The sequence below is a fragment of the Choloepus didactylus genome, chromosome 2, assembly GCF_015220235.1.
Source record: "Choloepus didactylus isolate mChoDid1 chromosome 2, mChoDid1.pri, whole genome shotgun sequence".
NCBI classification, from domain to species: domain Eukaryota; kingdom Metazoa; phylum Chordata; class Mammalia; order Pilosa; family Megalonychidae; genus Choloepus; species Choloepus didactylus.
The window spans coordinates 220,390,229-220,404,501 of NC_051308.1; positions in this window are offsets into that span (position 1 = coordinate 220,390,229).

A 14,273-nucleotide genomic window follows, 5' to 3' on the forward strand; every position below is an offset into this window, starting at 1 on the left:
TACCAAACTTTCCAAAAAGAATTCACACCATTCCTACTCAAACTCTTTCAAAAAATTGAAGAAAAAGGAACACTACCTAATTCATTTTATGAAGCTAATACCACTCTGATACCAATACCAGAAAAAGACACTACAAAAAAGGAAAACTATAGGCCAATCTCCCTAACGAATATAGATGCAAAAATCCTAAGCAAAATACTTGCAAATCTAATCCAAAGGCACAGTAAAAGAATTATATACCACAACCAAGTGGGGTTCATTCCTGGCATGCAAGGGTGGTTCAACATAAGAAAATCAATTAATGAAATTCAACATTAACAAATAAAAAGGGAAAAATCAAATGATCATCTCAATAAACGCTGAAAAAGCATTCAACAAAATTCAACATCCCTATTTGATAAAAACACTTCAAAAGGTAGGAATTGAAGGAAACTTCCTCAATATGATAAAGGGCATATATGAAAAACTCACAGCCATCATAGTACTCAACGGTGAGTAGCTGCAAGTCTTCCTCCTGAAGATTGGGAATGAGACAAGGCTGCCCACTGTCACCTCCATTATTCAACATTGTGCTAGAAGTTCTAGCCAGAGCAATTCACCAAAATAAAGATATAAAAGATACCCAAATTGGAAAGGAAGAAGTAAAACTGTCATTATTTGTAGATGATATGATCTTATATTTGAAAAAATCCTGAGAATTCGACCACAAAGCTACTTGAGTGAATAAACAAATTCAGCACAGTGGTGGGATATGATTGAATGCACATGAGTCAGTAATGTTCCTATACACTAGTAATGACCTAACTGAAGAGTCTATCAAAAAAAAAAAAAACATTCCGGTCACAGTAGCAACTAAAAAAATCAAGTACCTAGGAATAAACTTAACCAAGGACTAAAAAACCTCTACACAGAAAATTACAAAATTTTACTAAAAGAAATTTTAAAAGCACCTAAATAGGTGGGAAAATATTCCATGCACATGGATAAGAATACTAAATATTGTTAAGATGTCAATTCTACCCAAACTAATCTACAGATTCAACACAGTCCCAATCCAAATTCCAGCAACCTATTTTGCAGACTTGGAAAACCTAGTTACCAAATTTAGTTGGAAGGGAAAGGAGCCTCAAATTGCCAAAAGCATCCTTAAAAAGAAGAATGAAGTGGGAGGACTTACACTTCCAGACTTTGAAGCATACTGTAAAACTACAGTGGTCAAAACAGCATGATGTTGTCAGAAAGATAGACATATTGATCAGTGGAATCAAATTGAGAGTTTGAAAATAGACGCCCGACTATACAGTCGACTGACTTTTGATAAGGCCCCCAAATCCACTGAACTGGGACAGAACAGTCTCTTCAACAAATGGGGCTGGGAGAATTGCATAGCCATATCCGAAAGAATGAAAGAGGTCCCCCTGCCTCACACCCTATACAAAAATTAACTCAAAGTGGATCAAATACCTCAATATAAGAGACAGTACAATAAAACTCCTAGAAGACAATGTAGGGAAACATCTTCAAGACCTAGTATTAGGAGGTCACTTCTTCGCCCTTACACCCAAAGCACAAGAAAAGAATGAAAAAATAGATAAATGGGAACTCCTCAAAAATCAGAAGCTTCTGTACCTCAAAGGAATCTGTCAAAAAGGTGAAGAGGCAGCCAACGCAATAGGGGAAAATACTTGGAAACCATATATCTGATAAGAGACTGATATCTTGCATATATAAAGAAATCCTACAACTCAACGACAATAGTACAACACAATTATAAAATGGGCAAAAGATATGAAAAGACATTTCTCTGAAGAGGAAATACAAATGGCTAAAAAACACATTAAAAATGTTTATCTTCACTAGCTATTAGGGAGATGCAAATCGAGACCACAATGAGATATCATCTCACACCAATAAGAATGGCTGCCATCCAACAAACAAGAAACTACAAATGCTAGAGAGGATGTGGAGAAATTGGAACTCTTATTCATTGGTGGTGGGACTGTATAACAGTACAGCCACTTTGGAAGACAGTTTGGTGGCTTGTCAGAAAAACTAGATATTGAGTTACCCTACGATCCAGCAATTTCAATTCTCAGTATTTACCCAGAGGACCTGAAAGCAGTGACACAAACAGACATTTGTACACTGATGTTCACAGCAGCACTGTTCACAATTGCCAAGAGATGGAAACAATCCAAGTGTCCTTCAACAGACAAGTGGATAAACAAAATGTGGTATATACACACGATGGAATACTATGCAGCAGTGAGAAGGAACAAGGTCCTGAAACATATGGCAACATGGATAAACCCTGAAGGTATAATTCTGAGTGAAATAAGTCAGATGCAAAAGGAGAGCTATTGTAGGTTACCACTTCTATGAATTCTCAGAACAATGTAAAATCAATGTCTTATAATATAGAATATTGGGGACCTAGTGATAGACCGTGAGGGGAAATGACAATCTAATACATTCAGATATGTTAATGATGGTGAATTCTAAGGTGTGGTAATGGATAGTGGTAACGATTGTTTGTTGATGGAATTATAAGTATCAGAGCTGTATTGAAGGTGAATAGGAATGAAAGAGGTTGTTTAAAGGCATATTTCCCACAGATCAGCACCACAAATATAGAGAGATGCTTGCATGATATACTTCTAAGGTGTGACCCTGGCACAGAGAGTTGACAACAGGAGGGTACATGGGAAAAACCACACATTGCATAATTGGGACTATAATTAATAGGAATACCATGCTAGTATTACACAAATCCTAGGGACAAATAATTGTTGGCTGACAAGAGCTGAGAGATGTTTAGGGTCATGAGAATTGTTTAAAATGGAGAGTGATGAGGATTGTACAACTGAGTGATGATAGTGTGAGATATGGATGGATTATCATGGATATAACATATGCTATGTGAACTTAGGAACCCCCCAACTTTATAAGTCAAGCCCTCAATATTGAGGCTTCCTTGGATAAATTTATGGCTGTAAAGAGGAGGCTGAGCCTACTGGTAATTATGCCTAGGAGTCACTCCAGAGAACCTCTTTTGTTGCTCAAAGGTGGACTTTGTCTCTCCAAGCCTAACTCTGCAAATAAATTCATTACCTTCCCCCCAACGTGGGACAGGATCCCCAAGATGAATGAGCCTTCCTGGAGATTTGGGACATGGATTCTGGGAATGAGCCTGACCCTGGCATTGAGGGATTGAGAATGCCTTTTTGACCAAAATGGGGGAAAGAAAGGCAACAAAATAAGGTTTTAGTGTCTAAGAGAATTCAAATAGAGTCAAGAGGTTGTCCTGGAGGTTACTCCTATGCAAGCTTCACCTAGATATGCCAAATGACCACAATATGATAAGCCCAAGTCAACAGTAGTCCTGAAATCCTTAAAGAATACCTAGATCCCTATCTGAGACTCCATAAAAGTTTCACTCACTAAGTGTATTCGTCAGTAACTTAAATCCTTCAGAGTGCTCCTATGCCAACTAAGTCCCAAAATCCAGAGGTAATAGCCTCTTCAAGAACATCAACTAGATGTGTCCCTTTTGCTCACAAAGTTGACACCCCTTTTCAACATGAACTGGTTAGGGTGGTCACTGCCTAGACATCCCTGGAGATCGGGAAAGTGATTAAACTAGAGGAAGGGGTAGCAAAAGTCAAGATGGAATTTAAAAGGATTATGAATACTGAATCTTTATATAATTTTCTTTTTCTTAATTGTTAGGTTATTAGAATAGTTAGAGGGAAAGGATTGAAGTGGTGGAACTGTAACCCATGGCATCCTTTGAAATTTGTTCTGTATCTACTTGAATTGTGATTTGAAAGCTGTATCTTTTTGCATATATGTTAGATTTCACAATAAGGAAATAACTGAAACTATGGTACTATAACTCATAATAACTTTGGAAGTTTCCTATGTATCTACTTGTTAAATCATGCTTTGAAAGATATTACCTTTTTGTATAATAAAGAAATAACTAAAACTGTGGAATTATAGCTATAATATTCTTTGAAATTTGCTCTCTGACTACTTGTTGAATTGCACTTGGAAAGTTGTCACTTTATGTATATATGTTATACTCTACAATAAAAAATGATTAAAAAAAATAAAACATAATGACAGCAGCTTCTAGCCACTACGATTTTATACATTAATGCTTTATATGTATTACTTCATTTAAACCTCATCATAACTTAATGGGTTGAGTGATATTGTTGCTCCACTTTACAGATGAGGAAACTGAGAGTCAGAGAGGAGAAGTCCTTTGCCCTGAAACACACAAAATGTGATTTATAGCCAGGTCTGTCTGATGCCAGAACCTGAGCACTTCACTATTCGTCTCCTGCTAACTCATGCTTGCATACCCCCAAGGATGGGGAGCTCACCTCCTTTCGAGGTAGCCCCACTCCATCTCCAGACAGCTTTGACTGTTGGAAAGTCTTTTCCTTCAGGCCACACTGAAGGCATTGACTTCCTCTTCCACATGGCAACCCTTTCTATATTCAAAGACAACTGCCCCAACCCTCCAGAAATTTTCTATTCCCAAATTCTACAATCCCCCTCCTTCAGTTTTCCTCATCAGATAGACCCTCCACTGACCAACTGGTGATCCTTTGACCAAACTCTAGTTCCCTGTTTCCTTTTGACATTGTCTGACAAAACTGGACGCAGTTCTCTGGGGAAGGTCTGCCAAGGGCAGGGCCCAAATGAGACCACTTTCTGTGCCCAGGATCCAGCAGGGCCTTGGGCCAAGTTTCCCACTTATCTGCTGATTCCCTGAATGAGAAGCCATCTGCCCAGACATGGGGTTGGTCATACTCAGCTGGATGATCTCTGTTTGATCCCCTGCCCTTTTCACCTGATTCCTGACAGATATCCCTCTGAACTGAATAATAAGATTTTTTAACCATTTTATTGAAGAATAATTGATATAAAATGAACAGCATGAATTTAAAATGTTCAACGTAAGATTTGACATAAGTGGATATCCATGAAACCATCACCACAACCAAGACCATCAACCTATCCATCACCCCAGAGTCTCCTGGTGCCCCTTGGTGATCCTTCTCTCCCGCCTGTCCCTGGCTTCCCCATTGCCATCTCCAGGCAACTACCAATCTGCTCCCCATCACTGTATTATGTTCCATTTTCTAGAATTTCATGTAAATAGAATCATATAGAACATAGTCTTTTATGTCTGGTTTCAGCATATTAACATTGAGCTTCATCCACATTTTTGCATGTATCAATAATTATGTTATTGCTAAATAGTATCCAATAGTATGGATAAACCACAGTTTGTTAATTCATTCATCTACTAATGGACATTTCAGTTGTTTCCAGTTTGGGGCTGTTATAGTTAAAGTTGCTATGAACATCCGTGTTCTATCGGGTAAATAAGTAGGAGTGGAATGGCTGGATCGTATAGTGGGAGTTCTACATTTTATAAAACTGTCAAACTGTTCTCCAGAGTGTTTGTGTCATTTTACATTCCCACCAGCAGTGTATGAAAGTTCCAAGTCCTTCACATCCTTACCAACACTAAGATCTATCTTTTTAATTTTTACCATTCTAGTAGATGTGTAGAAGTATCTCATTGTGGTTTTAATTTGTGTTTTTCTGAATTATAAAAGAATTCAGCACATTTACATGTGCTTATTTATTTGCCACTCATATATCTTCTTTGATGAAATATTCAAATCTTTGCCTATTTATTATTGGGTTGTTTCTCTCGATGGTTCTAATATACTCTAGAAATAAGTCCTTTCTTAAATATATGCTTGGTAAATATTTTCTCCCAGAATACAGCTTGTGTTTTACTTCAAAGAGCAGAAGTTTTTAATTTTGATGAAGTCTGATTTACCAATGTTTTCTTTTATGGATCATGTCTTTGGTGTCACATCTAAGAAAGCTTTGCCTAACCCACAGTCACAAAGAGGCATCTTATCAATACTGAGTCCTCTGACCATGGACAGTGTATATCTCTGCATGTATTTGGGTCTTCTATAATTTCCCTCATCAATATTTTTTAGTTCAGAGTGTACATGTTTTGCACATCCTTTGTCAGATTTATACCTAATTATTTCATATTTTTGATTGTGTTATAGATTATACTTTTATTTCAATCTCTAATATTCATTACTAATATATAGAAATACAATTGATTTTTACCTGAAATATAACCCTGAAAATTCTCACACTTATTAGTTCTAGCAACTTCCTTTGGATTTTCCACCTAAATAATCATGTTGCTGAAAACTTAAGTTTTACTTCTTCCTTATCCAAATGCATTTTATTTTTCTTGCCTTATTGCACTGGCTGGAGTTTCCAGTACAATATTGAATAGAAATGGAGAGAGCAAACACCCTTGTCTTGTTCTGGGTCTTAAGGGAACAATCTTTCACTATTAAATATGTATGATGTTAGCTAAAGACTTTTCATAGATGCTTTTTGTCAGTTTGCCACAGTTGACTCCTATTCCTAGTTTGCTGGGACTTTTTATAAGGAATAGATGTTGGATGAACAATGGGAGTTTAAAATATGAAAAATAAATTGGAAAAATGCCCATGATCCTTACCCTCTATCTGTATCCCAGCCCTTGAAATGCGACTTTGCTTCTTCTCCCATCAATGGGTGAGATCTATGTCCCCAACTCTTGCATCTGGCCTTGTCCTGTGATTTGCTTTGACCCACAGGATATGGAAGAAGTGATATGTCAGGTCCCAGTCTATGCCTCAAAACACCTTGTGTGTTTCCACCCTCTCTTCTGAACTTTTGTCTCTACTATGAGGGCACTTTTGAACTGGCCTGCTGGCAGTAAGATGAGGCCACATGAAACAGAAGTGAGTGCTCCCCGTTGAGGCCATCCCAAACCAGCCAGTGCCCAGCCAGTCCACCAGCTGGCCGCAGGCCCCTGAGCACACATTCAACCAAGATCTAGTAGCTTAACCATCCTCAATTCTCTCTTCCCCACTACCTTTGTTTCTGAAATTCCAGCAGAGTTTCCCCAATGCCTAGAGCAACTATAATTTCCCCCTTTCATTGCATTCTTTTTTCAATAATTCAGTACACATTTAATGTGTGCCTATCATATATGCCAGGCAAAAAAGAATAGACAATGAATAAGATAGACATAGGCCCTGCCTCCAAAGAACTTACAAGGGATATGAGAATCAAGGAAATAATTGCAGAAATAATTACAGTGAAATTAAATGTAGCTGTTCATCCAGAATTCATGCCTTTTAGCATATGAAGAACGCCAACCTGAAATTAAGTTGCAGCCACACTGCTCAGCCAGAATGTAAAGACCCCACTTTATGTAAAAGCAGGTGCTCACAGGCAGAAACGAGTGGTTAGGTTCATTCCACATGGTGAGACATCGGCTCTGAATCACAGGGGTCCCTCACAGGTCCACGCTAGGTTTATGGGGCTTGTGCTGACATATGAGCAATACTCGGAAGGGTTAAGTCGATCTTCACCACTCCCACCCTGGAGACACATCCTAACCTAGAGCCAAAGCAGGGAGAGAGAGCAGCTAGTAGTCATTTTCCAGATGCCTGAAGTTTGCAGGGAAAACAAACACTACTCCGGGGGCCTGCTGATGTGAAAGGCAACATGGCAAGGAGGGAAATCATCATCCTTGGGGTCAGATAGGCCTGGGTGTGAATCTTGGCTCTTATGAGCTGTGCGACTCTGGGATAGTCACTCAGCATCTCTGAGCCTCAGTTTCTTTATCTGACACATGGGGTTAGGGATAGTTTGCTAGAAATAAATGAGATTTTGAACATTCCCTTATGAAGAAATGAAGCAACAGACACTGAGATGACAGTTTGGGGCTGTATATAAATGAATTTCCTTTTTTTTCTAATCTTACCTCAGCCCTGGCCCAGGCCTCTAGCTGTCCCCAGGAGAAGGCTGGCTTACCCAACATACCAAGTAGAAGTCACCTCTCCATGCCATACCCAGAGTCTCCCCTGCCCCACTCCAGGGGCTCCTGCTCTGTCTCAGACCCTTCCCACTCCTCTCTGCCCCCACTTTAGGGACTGGACTCTCTCCAGTAACCTGGGGTCAAATCCCCCACTTGGCTGTGAACCTTTTGGTGTGGGAGACCCTGTTGGGTTCATCTCAATATCTTCCCAGCACCTAGCCTATCTTGGGTCCTCAATGACCATGTGGACTGTGGGACTTGGGACTATCCCTCACTGCCGGCTGGACGTCAGGAAGGGCAGGTCTCTCCTCCACATCCCTGCTGATCTGCTCTAACCTCTTCCCAAGGACCAAATCCACCTGAATGGAGCCAGTGCACAACAGGAGGGGCCTGTGCTTCCTGAGCACCCAGCGAGGGGCTGGAACTGCGCCTTGATTGTTCGTTCCATCCTCACGAAAGGAAAAGCCCACGGCGTGGCAATACCCCTTCCTGTTTTGTTGATAAGGAAACTGAGACTTAGGGAAGTAACTAGCTCAAGGCTCATGCTGAAATATTTCTGAGCCAGGATTTAAATCAGTCTATCTGGCTCCCAAGCCCTGTGATTTGCTTTAACCTTATTGCTTCTTGTATGGTCATGGAGACAACTTGTCCCCACACAGTTATAATTAAGATATCAGAGAGTCCTGGGGTGGTGGAGTCAGACGGCTTTGAAGACAGACCACCCAGGAGGGAGGCCTGTGGGGCTGTGAGAGGAAACTTCCAGCTGGCTCTGTGTGGGCCCTCTGCCCCCCAGCTGGGTGATGTTGGGAAGCCACTTAACCTCTCTGACTCATCTGCAATCCTGGGCCAAAATGTCTGCCTACCTAGGTTTCTTGAGGGTTCCAGGAGAATGACACATGGGGAAGTGCCCAGCCCCGTGCTTGGCTCCATAAGATGAGCTGAGGCTGAGCCCAGTCCACCGCAATGAGGGGCACACCTGGGACCCAGTGCATGATCCCTGAGCTCTGACCCTCCTGACCCCGCCCCCTATTTCAGAGGCTGAAACCAGCTGCCCCCTCTGGGGGCCAACAGCGAATCCGTCCCAGGATGACCTCGGCTCCCCCGCAGCCCGGCGGCCCCTTCTCCGCCCGTCTCCCTCCCTCCTTCCCTCCTTCCCTCCCTGCCTCGATGATTCCATCTGATGGACAATAGTTCAGCGCATTCACGGGGGCTCCTGATGGCGCCGGGGCCCTCTGAGGACTACTGCCTGCTCCTCAAAATGACATCAGTTAGTCTGTCTGGCATCAGTACTGCTCTCGGGTTAATATGTTCAACTTAACGAGGCATTTATTTTCAGTTAGAAAACTCCTAAAGAAGCATGTTTTCTCCAGAGGAGCTGAACTGATGGAGAGATTAATCCTGGGCTTAAACAAGCTAAGAGAATGAATCTACCAGCTCCTTTTTCTTCTTCAGATATGAGCTGAACTTGAATTAATGTGAGTTAAACTTGTCATTTCTTAGAGAAGAAACAGGAAGAAGCTTCTCACTAGGGTTGTGATTTGTCCTCATTCACCTGTTCATTTCCCTCTTCCCACCACACCTCCAGCTCCAAGTCCAAGATGCCATCAAACCAAGGACCAGTGAGCAATGAGGGAGAAAGCGCCTGATACTGAGCAGCCAGAGAGGCCAGAACAGGAAAGAAGAGCTCTTACCTGGTGGCAGAGGCAGCAGCCACAGTAGACAGACAGGGAGCCCAGCTCTGCAGGGTTCACTGTTGCCGCTGCAGTGCCTGGTACCTGGTGGGCATTCCATAGACATTTCTTGAATGAGTGAAATTGATGCTCCACAAATGGTGGTCTTACTGTTATTCAAGGAGTCCAATGACCTTAAAAGAGAGGAGATGCTCAGTGTCCCAGACACATCTGTGAGCCAGCACCCCTGGATTCCTGAACCGAGAGCCAAGGATGACCCAAAGGCCAACTGTCCTTGGTGACTGACCATGGCTGCACCCACATCACTCTCCCCGAAGCCTCTGAGAGCCAATGTCAGCCACAAAAGGTGGCAGCCAGCACACACTACCCTTCCTCCCAGGAACTGTCTGCCAGGCCATGCCAATTCAATGCCAGTCCCTATCCAAAAGTCAGGCAGCAAGAAGGGGCTCAGTAGCCTGCCTGTACCCACCTGTTCTGGTTTGCTAATGCTGCCATTATGCAAAATACCAGAAATGGATTGGCTTTTATTAAGGGGGTTTATTTGGTTAGAAATTTACAGTCTGAAGGCCATGAAAATTTCCAAATTAAGGCATCAACATAAGTATACCTTCACTGAGGAAGAAGGCCAAAGGCGTCCAGAAAACCTCTGTTAGCTGGGAAGCCACGTGGCTGGCGTCTGCTTGCTCCCAAGTTGCATTTCAAAATGGTGTTCTCCCAAATGTCAGAGAAAGCTTACAACAGCTGTCTTCAAAATGTGTCTCTCACCTGCAGCACTGAGTTCCTTTTGCTCGTCAGTTCTTTACATGGCTCCAGTGATTAAATTAAGATCCACTCTGAATGGGTGGGGTAACACCTCCATGGAAATTATCCAATTAAAGGTCTTTCCCACAGTTGACTGAGTCACTTCTCCATGGAAACACTCAATCACTAGGTTCCAACCTAATCAACACTAATACATCTGCCCCCACAAGATTGCATCAAAGGACATGGCATTTTGGGGGACATAGTACATCCAAACCGGCACACCACTGTACTTGCTTATGGACCAAAATTCACTCAGGGCAAGTCCAGCCCTGTTTTCAATGCATTCATAGTCAGGTGTCGGGTTGTTTGCAAAGCTCAAGAAACATGGAAATGGTCTTCAGGTTAAGAAAGCAGCTCCCAAATTCTGAGAATCTTCTAGCTAGAGGTGCTTTGGCAATTGTTTCATCCAGACTCCTGAATTTTACAGATGAGGAAAGTAGGCCCAAGGAAAGGAAATGAACTGCCCAGGGTCCATCTGTGAGATTAGTGGCAGAACTGGGACCACAACTTAGAGCAATCAGCTCTTGGTCCCCAGCCAATAGCCATGTCCACTTCTTTCTGACAGTGCTGGGGAAACTGGCCCAAAACTTCTAGTGACATCCCTGGGCTGGGGACTCTAAAAATCAGTCCTGCTATGGTGTTAGTGAATAATAGGAAAGATGCCACCATTAATTGAGCATCACTATATGTTAGCTGTTTTGCACTCATCATCCCATTGACTCCAAAACAAATCCCAATGTTAGGTCAATTTTAAAGAGGAGGAAATTGAGGATAAAATGACACTGAGCTGGTTGGTGGGAAATATGAGATCCATAATGGAGTCCTCCTTGCACCAAACCTGGAGCTCTCACCACTGTGCTCTTCATTCCTCTAAGGTCCTCTATGCCAATTCTCATTTTACCCTTACTCCACCCCCTGGTCTCACCCTAACCCTCACCTACCCCCAGATCTCTGCTTCTCCAGTTGGTGGAGTCCCAGGCACAGCACCCCTTTGAACCATGTGCCAACCTTCCCTAAAGCATCAATATTCCTCAAGGATTTGGTGTGATCTTTTTTTTCCAAGTAAATACAAATATATTATGGAATGGAATGTGGAGTTCACATGGCTTTTTAAATAGAAGTAAGCAGCCCTCGAAATGTTCTGGTTTGCAGTGGCTCATTTCTGGAGATGCCCTCGGACTCCTGAAGCCTGCCCTTAAAGGGATTTGTGGAAAAAGTTTCAAGAGCCCTGCCCTTAATACTAGCCGGCAGTCCAAAGATCAACCCTGAGCCTAGAGGTCAGCTTGATCATACAAGGTGTGACCCATGTGTATACCTGGGGAAAGCATTCCAAGCAGAGGGAACCACAAGTGCCAAAGCCCATGGGTGGGTCATCCTGGAGGGTCAGCAGGGAGCCCATGTGGCTGGGGCAGACTTAGGGGGGTTAGAGGAGGTGAGGTCAGAGAGGTCACGGAGGCCAGTGAAGGACTCTGGCTATACCCCAGGGGAGATGGGAGCCATGGAGGGTGTGAGAAGGAGAGCCTGGTCAGACTGGCATATTTAAAGGTGCTCTCCTGCTGCTCCATGGAGAAAAGACCAGGGTGCAAAAGTGTAATCAGGGAGACAGGTCAAGTAGTTCCTGCAATAGCACAGGCACATAGTAGCTATGATCAGGGTGGGAGCTTAAATAAGCATTCACTTTGTGAGTAAAGGTTGGAGATAATAAATAATAGTTAAAACAACACACAGACAGCACACGGCACATATTAGGTTCCCAGTAGGTTGCAGCTAATATTATTAGTATTTGGAAGGTTCTGATAAATCTGAAATCGAGTCTTACAGCTGCCTGGCCTCACCTCTAAGTCTAGTAGCTGCTTCCAGTTTCTTGGAGGAAATGGGAAAAATCACCTTCAGTCGGCAAAGAGAAACTGCCAATGACTCAGTGTGTATGTTTCTTTGGGAATGCCAGGATCTTTGAGGCAGTGGAGAAAGACTTAGGTAAGTGATAAAACACTCTCGCTTCACACATTCAATATGTTTGAGTGATACATACCTGGTGTATTTTTAAGGGGGAAGTAACCTTTAAAAATGATTTGTTCTTTTTTAGTTTCAAAATTAAATAAAATGTTGGGAGGCAAACATAATGAATATTTATGAACTTGAGTTCTCCCTAATTAAACCCCTACTTCTTCCATACTGAACTTTTTCAAGGGACTTCTAAAACTGGGTGTAATTACATCAGTGGCACGCTGTGTTCACATGGGTCCTAGATCAAGTGTGCTTTCTTCAGAGTGAAACCGACAACCAGTTGAGATCAGAAAATGTGGCTTTTGGTGGGGTATGGTGGAGTCTAAAGAGAAAATACAGCCCCAGGGTACATTAGCCTTTAAGCTTTTCAAAGGCGGTGCTCCCACTTGGTGGTTTTTGCTCTTGTTGAGCAGCACATCAGTCAGAGAATTCCCAGACAAAACGGAGCACCTTCCTGGAGAGTAGAAAGCAGGAGCCACATCAGAGCAAGCATGTTCACTGTTCTGGGGCTGGAACTCCTGCGAGAAGGTCGGGGCTCACATACAGCTGCTGGGTGACCTTGAGCCCCTTGCTCCTCCTACCTGGAACTCAGTTTCCCGATGAGCAAAATAAGGGGGCTGGGCCAGTTGGTCTCGAACCATCCATCTGAGTCTAAAATCATAATAAGTCAAAGGGAAATCCAGATGAAGGGAGGTAAACAAGCAGGAAGTGGGCAGGAGAGGGAAGTAGAACCCAAAAGATAATGCAGAGAACAAAAGGAGATGACTAATGCCTGTATGAGTGAGACGTCGAAGTTTGTTAAGCACCTTTGCCTCCATTGTTTTTAACCCCCTCTATTGTCCCAGGCAGTGGACATTATTACTGTCAATTCATAAATGTGGAACTTGGGACTCAAGAGATGACTTTCCCAAGGTCAAGCAGCTGGTGAGTCAGAGAAAGAAAACAGCAGGAAAAGGGGATTCAGCAGGCTGAAGCCCCCAGGGAGGGTCCCAGGGGCAAGACTCCACCCCAGGTCTACCAGCTCCAATCCCAGAACCCTATCGGTTCTGTATTTCTAACATCCTGCACATCAGACTCAACATGTCTAAACGCAACAGGTTCAAAGTTGAACTCGGCATATTTCCACTCCAGCCTGCCCCTCCCCTGTGCTCTAACCACCAAGACTTGTGCTCTCACGCTGCAGTCACACAGCTAGAATGGATGACTTGGGAGTGGAGCCCAAGTCCAGTCGATTATAAAGCTCAGGTCCTTTCTGACCTATGATATCACCCCTCCCAGTAAATCAGTTGTCAAGTTCTATGGGTTTACTCTAACTTGAAACTTTGTCCTGTCAGTCTCTTCCTCTCAGATCCAACTGAAAATCATAGGAACCTTTGAATCTTTGAATTGTAGGAAGAAAAGCCCAGGCCCTAACTCCAACACTAGTCCATGAACCCTGAAAGGGCAGGACCCACCCCTGATTTATCTCTGTGCTCCCAGCACCCAGCAGAGGGCTCCCAGTAGGCCCTTCTCCCTAAGAAGGCCCCAGTGTGGGAAAGGCAGCCAGGCCAGACCAGTCCCAGAGTGTCCTGAAGATGTATCTCCAGGACAGACAGACAGGACTGGGGTCCAGAAGAGCCAAGATCAGGATCAAGGAGGGGGGAGGCTGCCCAGAAGCCCTGGGGATGGGCAAAGACTCAGAGGGAAAACTGAGCATCTAGGCCAGGAAAACCTCCAGACCAACCAAGGGTGGGAGTGAGTGGCTCAGGGGCAAGAATGTGGGCAGAGGGTGGGCCCCATACACTGCTGGTGGAAGTATAGATCGAAATAACCACTTGGGAAAACCGTTTGACAGTATC